Source organism: Argiope bruennichi, chromosome 10 (assembly GCF_947563725.1).
Source record: "Argiope bruennichi chromosome 10, qqArgBrue1.1, whole genome shotgun sequence".
Taxonomy (NCBI): Eukaryota; Metazoa; Arthropoda; class Arachnida; order Araneae; family Araneidae; genus Argiope; species Argiope bruennichi.
The window spans coordinates 44367494-44374065 of record NC_079160.1 but is presented as its reverse complement, the minus strand read 5'-3'; positions in this window follow the sequence as shown (position 1 = coordinate 44374065).

The window sequence follows — 6572 nt, the reverse complement described above, 5'->3', positions numbered from 1 at the left end:
ATTAGAGCTAAATAGAAGCTATAAAAATATTTGATATCTCAAAGTGTCATTCGAATTCTTTATAAAAGTATCTTTTTAATGAATTTAATGAACACAGTTTTTAAATCACACTTTTGATGATACATTAAAAAGAATTTTTTTTAATAATTTTATTATTTTCTATTTTTTAGTATTTAATTTATAATACATTTTTATAAATATTATAGACAAATGACGCTGGCTATATTGGTCACCTTTAATTCCAATCTAATCGTTTATTCATTTATTATAAATTCATATCCATGACTCTTGAAAGCAATGTTTCACAAATTCATTCACAGATGGCGTCCTTAGAGTGAAATCAAAATTTGATAGTTAATTTAATTGATTAACTGATAATTTAAATTTAAAAATATTAAAATAGTGAAATATCATTGACAACACTTAAATTTGTTCAATTTCGAATATTTAGACTAGTCGCCTTTGATGCCAGTGATATTGGTTATTTTTAATTCCAATTAAATCGTTTAGATATAACTTCCTATTCACGATTCTTGAAGTCAGCGTTTCTGAAATTCATTAACAGATGGCGCCATGCGCTTGGAATAAAAATTTGATTATTAATTTTGATTAACTGATAATTTAATACTAAAAATATTAAAATAATGAAATATTATTGAGAACACTTAAAAGTGTTCAATTTCAAATGTTTAGCATATCAAGAAGTGAATATAAAATCCATAAATAGGAACATGAAACAGTCGAGTTAAGTAAAAGTATTTTAAAATCACATCAGTTTTAAACACTGGAAAAATATTCATAAAAAAATAACTGTCTTCTTTTGAAAGAATTTCATCAAAATTCATCTTCCCTGTGAGCATCTTATTCGATGGAATGATTTTAATACACTAATATACAATTATAAATATCTACAAGCTAATTTTAGTTGAAAGATGTAAGCTAAATAATTTCTTAATAATGTTTACAATCAATCAGGTAATTTACAAATTTGTTTAATTACAAATTGTCAGATAATTTTTTTAAAATTTGTTTCCTAATACAAATTAAAGAATGATTTTTAACGGATCTTTTTAAATATAATTTACATGCATAAAATATTTTTTTTTTTCGATTTTATAATTTTTAATACGTTAGAATAAAATAGATTCATGCAAAACATTTTATTTTATATAATTTGTTTTTATTATTATTTTGTGAAAGATTTTAAAATTAAAAATGAATTATCCTACATTAAGAACAATTTATTTTCACATGAAATTATAGCAGAAAATACTAAAATTTCACTTTAGCATTTCTAAATCTCAATATATATATATATATATATATATATATATATATATATATATATATATATATTGAGATTTAAAGTTAACAACAATAATAAACTTAATACTTTTGATTTCGAAAATTTATACACTAATCTACCTCATGAAAATTTAATAAAGGTCTGCACTTTTATATATGACGAATATTTAAATGAAAATATCATTCCTAAAAATAACTGGCTTGAGTTATGTAATTTTAATATTACTGAAAATTACGTTTTTAATGGTATTAATTTTTATAAACAAGTCAAGGGCATTCCAATGGGAACAGCTTTCTCAAGTGCTTTAGCTAATATTTTCCTACATTACTATGAGAAAAAAATAATTAAATATAATTTAATAAACGGGTGGAGATATATTGATGACCTACTTTTGATTAACTTCGACAATACTAATATTATTACTAATTGCTATCCAAAAGATTTAATTCTAACATATACAAATAAAAATCAACTTGAGGCTACCTTTCTGGATTTAAAAATCGAAATTGCTAATGATAAAACAATAGTTGGTATTTACGATAAAAGGGATGATTTCAACTTTAAAATAACAAAATTATGTAACTACCATTCCAATCTAAACTCTAAAATTTTCAAAAATCTAATTTTCTCACAAGTTAACAGGATCAAAAGGGTTTGCAATAATAAAAATTCCTATATTGAAGCATCAAACAACCTCCTTAAAAATTTAATTAAAAATGAATTTCCTAGAAATTACTGTAATGTCAATTTTTTAATTAAACAAGGTATGGTTTGGGATTAATCCTTTGGCTTAAATAAAAATAGAACTTTCCTTGCATATTAGATTACTCAATAGATGGCTCTGGGAGCCTACATTTGTTTACATAATTTATCGTTAGTTTTTTAAAAAGCGAGAATCACAATCGAGAGCTTAAAATTTCCTTGACTGTTGATGGTATGTGCTAGCCTTTTCGTTTTTTTCCTTTAGTGCTATTTTTTGTTTTTATTGCTATTTTTGTTATTGTATTTTTACTTTGTAGTGGTTATTTTCTTCTAATTTGTTGTTTTGTATTTTCCTTTCTGTTAAAATGGTATATCTCTTGGGCATAATTTCAGGGGATTTTCGGGTCACGAGGAATCATTATTAGACAAATGTCTGAATTTCCTCACAGAAAAAATCCCTTTCTTTGAATTTCTGCCTGAGGGTGACCCTTGAAAAAGTCTTCAGGCCGGATTCTTTTTTATATTTTTATATATTTTTTATAATTTTTTTGGTTTAATTTTTATTTGATTTTTTTGATTTTCCTATTAATTTGATTCTAATAATTTTGTATATATATATATATATATATTAAGATACCTTTCTATAGAAGCTGTGGAAAACGCATGTATTTTACTTTAAAACCAGAATTGAGAAAAGATCATTTTGAATTTGGAAAAAAATTTCTTTGCCACAGCGTAAACATAGTTCAAAAAAATAATTTACCGAATTAATTTGAAAAACTTTTCACAAAATATTCATAATGAAATTATAGAAAATTTATGCATTTTATTTCAAAATTAACATGGAAAAGATATTTCTGTAAACAGCAGTTTTCAAAGAGCATTTGAATAGCACATAATAAAACGCAGCTCTGAAATTTATTTTGAAGCAATTTCAGCGACTCCAAAGAAAAATACTGCAAAATTTTCTTAAAAAGTTTGCCAGATTTTTTTCTTTTTACATTGATCAGTAAAATAACCCATTCTCTACAATAATTTTAATTAGAATAAATTTATAATCTGTCATTAAAAATGTATGTATTTTTGTTTGAAAAGAAGAACGAAAAAGTCAGATCTGTAAACACTTTTCGTTCAGAATTGGACTACCATAGTAGAAAACGCAGTTCTGAAATTCGTTTGGCGAATGAATTTGAAAAGTTCGCACAGCTTGCTGTTTTGTTTGGTGATTTTAGAATGATTCATTTAGTTCAGTAATTTTATTTTAGTAAATATATTATAATGAAATTGTTGAAACCACATACTTATTATTTCAATTTTAGAATGGATGATGGCAATGTTGTATATACTTTTTATAAAGACTTTGATTACTACAGAAAAAAATATTGCTCTAAAATTAATTTAGTAAAATTAATTATTTCAGTGATCTTACTCAGAATATATTTTCAGTGAAAATATTGAAATTGTATATATTGTAATTCAACAGTAAGATGAGAAAGGCAACTTTGTAAAAATTTTTGATTAATAATTTGATTTATAGTCTGCTCAAAACAAATTAATTTGAAAATCAAATAATAAATATTCCTATAATGATATATCTCCCTGGCTTCTTACAATGACAATGAACACTGGAACACTGATTAATTTTGTAAAAGTACAAAAATAATTTTATTTTAATATCTTTGAGCCAAATTTAAAGAAAAATTATTAAACATTTTTTTACTAATCTTTCTACATGAAAGTGAAGGTACATTAGCTATTTTAAAGATCGAATTAATAAACTGTGATCCCTAAACCCAAAATCATTTTTTTTAAACTTTGTATTCCATTGAGCTATTTTTCCCAATCACTATTTAAGATGACTTTCGTAATGGCCAAATTTTCAACTCACCAAACAAGTACAAGTGTCAAGGTCGTTTGAAGGTGGATCTTTACTTTCACACTTCAAGTTCATCAAATACGTGCTGTATCTACCAGACGATAAATAATGAAATGAACCATTTCAGTTCGCAAAACAAGAACTATGGCATTTAAATCGTTCTTCCATTTCAGAATCCGGATTCGAAAATTAATGAAAGAATTCAATGGAAGAAAAATTCAGGATGGGATATTTGTAGCAACAAGAAAAACAAATTGAGTTTCATTTAACAATGAAATATATTGTTATAAAATAAATTTAAAAAACATTTTCAACATTTTTTAAAACATTAATAAGAATAAATAAGGATAATTTAAGAAACTGCACTTGATTATCGATTGCTTCGCTGATAACTTACCTCCTTTAACTACCAACTTGTTAACTGTAATTGCGACCGAGTCTGCTTTCGTGGTTACTAAGATACAAGATAAATGAAGTTTCGACAGGAAATTTATCAACTAAGGCGTAAATTTGTATCAAATTTTGAATTTAAACCGTTAAATATTTTAAGTATGTAGGCCTGTAGTTTCGCTTGCATGGGAATGAGATAACTCAAAAACACAATGATTTTTTTAAAAAAATGAAATTTGGTATGTGATCCTGCTTTTTAAATTTTTCTTCTGTGTCAAGTTTTTCTTTCAATTAATGAAAGAAAGTCGTCCAAAATGCATATTCGATTTTCCGTATTATACTCTGAATTTCATAACTCTCATGAGAGAGATTAAGAAAATAAAAATCTGCTTACTCGTAGCATTCACTGCCTTCACTATCAGTTCACAATTTTATGTAAAGTTAGGCAAAACAACACATTTATTAAAGAATATGTTAGAAAGTGGAAAGAAGGCAACTCCCTTTTGTTTTTATATCCAAATCTTCTCATTATGCATACAAAAAATTTTATTTCTCAAATATCTAAAATATATAATTAATTTACTAACCATTTTTAGTATATAATTTTTATTTAATCTAATCCGCAACATACATTTCAAAAAATTTAATCAAACAATGGAGTTCTTAAATAAATAATTTCATTTGTTTCAGGGTACAAATACAACGAAACAATCGCTAAAAAAACAATAAAAATTTTAATAAATACGAAGGACGAATTAAAATCGAAATTTCCCAGCAGAAATATAACATAACTTTAATGATGCAAAGCACACATATATAAAAACACAACCAATCAACGGCGACTTTTCTTGAAACCAAACTTTCAATGTAAGCATATCTTTCAATAAATTTGATTTAATACTACAGAATACAAAAAAATATTAATATGATATACGGTAATACACATAAATATAAAATTTGTATATTCTTATTTATCAACAAATTGTGTGAACAAAAAATGTATTTGCAAAGCATAATGAGCGAAACAAAATACAAAAAAGTGCCTCGCTTAGCGAGCAATGGTTCGCAGAATGAGTGGCAAGGAGACACCTTGACGTCACATGCAGGATTAGTGTGTATCAGTTAGTATTGAGGGCTTGTTTAAAGAGAATTCTTGTATTTACAAGAAAGAAGTATTGATTGAATACCGTTGTCGAACGTGACCAATGGGTTTGAGCAAGTGGAGTCTTAATCGATGAAATTTTGTGTTTGGCCAAGATTCTTTCAAGGGCTAAAAGTGGATAACATCGACATAGATGAGGTGATTGAAGAATATAGTCAAAACAACCAAAGAGCTTATGAAGCTACGTACATTCTGTGCCAAATCAGAAAGCTTTAAAGCAAATTTGGTCAAAAGAGGAGGAAATAAAGACTCAACAGAGCAACAATCTTCCAGTGGAATAAAAATGTTGCTTGAAAGCATAGCAAAAATATTAGAAATATCATCCCAATAAAACAGTAATGATGCACATTACAAATTTATTTAACGATAAAGCTGTTTCTAATTTTCGTCAAAATTTTGAATCATAGCCAAATACAAATCTATTTAGATAACTTCTTCGTAAAAAAACGCATTTTAAATAATAAATAACATTATTATAATTTTTTTCCCTATTTTTTACATGGATTACTACAGACAGAATCGTTTCGCTTAAAGATGTGTCTCATTAAGTGTGAGATTTTGGAACGAATTATGGTCGTTAAGAGAAACTATACTATATAAGGGAACCAAATAATGAATATTATTAGCCAATTGCCAAAGGCGGCAAATTTTAGAATAAAATTTAATAATGCTTTTTCTCTACAGTTAACATAATTCAATGCTAAAAAAATAACAGTACAATCAAATGGAAAGGTAATGTTAGTTTGAATATAAAATTAAATAAAATTATTCAAACAATAATGTGTTGGTACTTTTACAAGACTTTTCTTTGCAAAAAAATATTGCTTGCTTCTCGGTATTTTTTTTTTTTTTAGCAGAGTGCGTATTTAGCTAAATGTATTAGCAATACAACTGACTTAAGGAGTTGAATAAGAGATAAAACTAAATTATACATCTGTTGGAAAATGTTTCGTTATCATAACGTTGTTAAAATGATTCATAAAGATCATAGTTTGATATATAAGGTAGAATGGTTCATCTAAGTTTTGAATAAAATTTCGTGACAAACATTCCTCAATTGACTAGTCAATCAAATTAGAGTCATTTGAATCTTCATATAAGAATCCCGTCAAATTAATTTCGAATGAATCACTGGA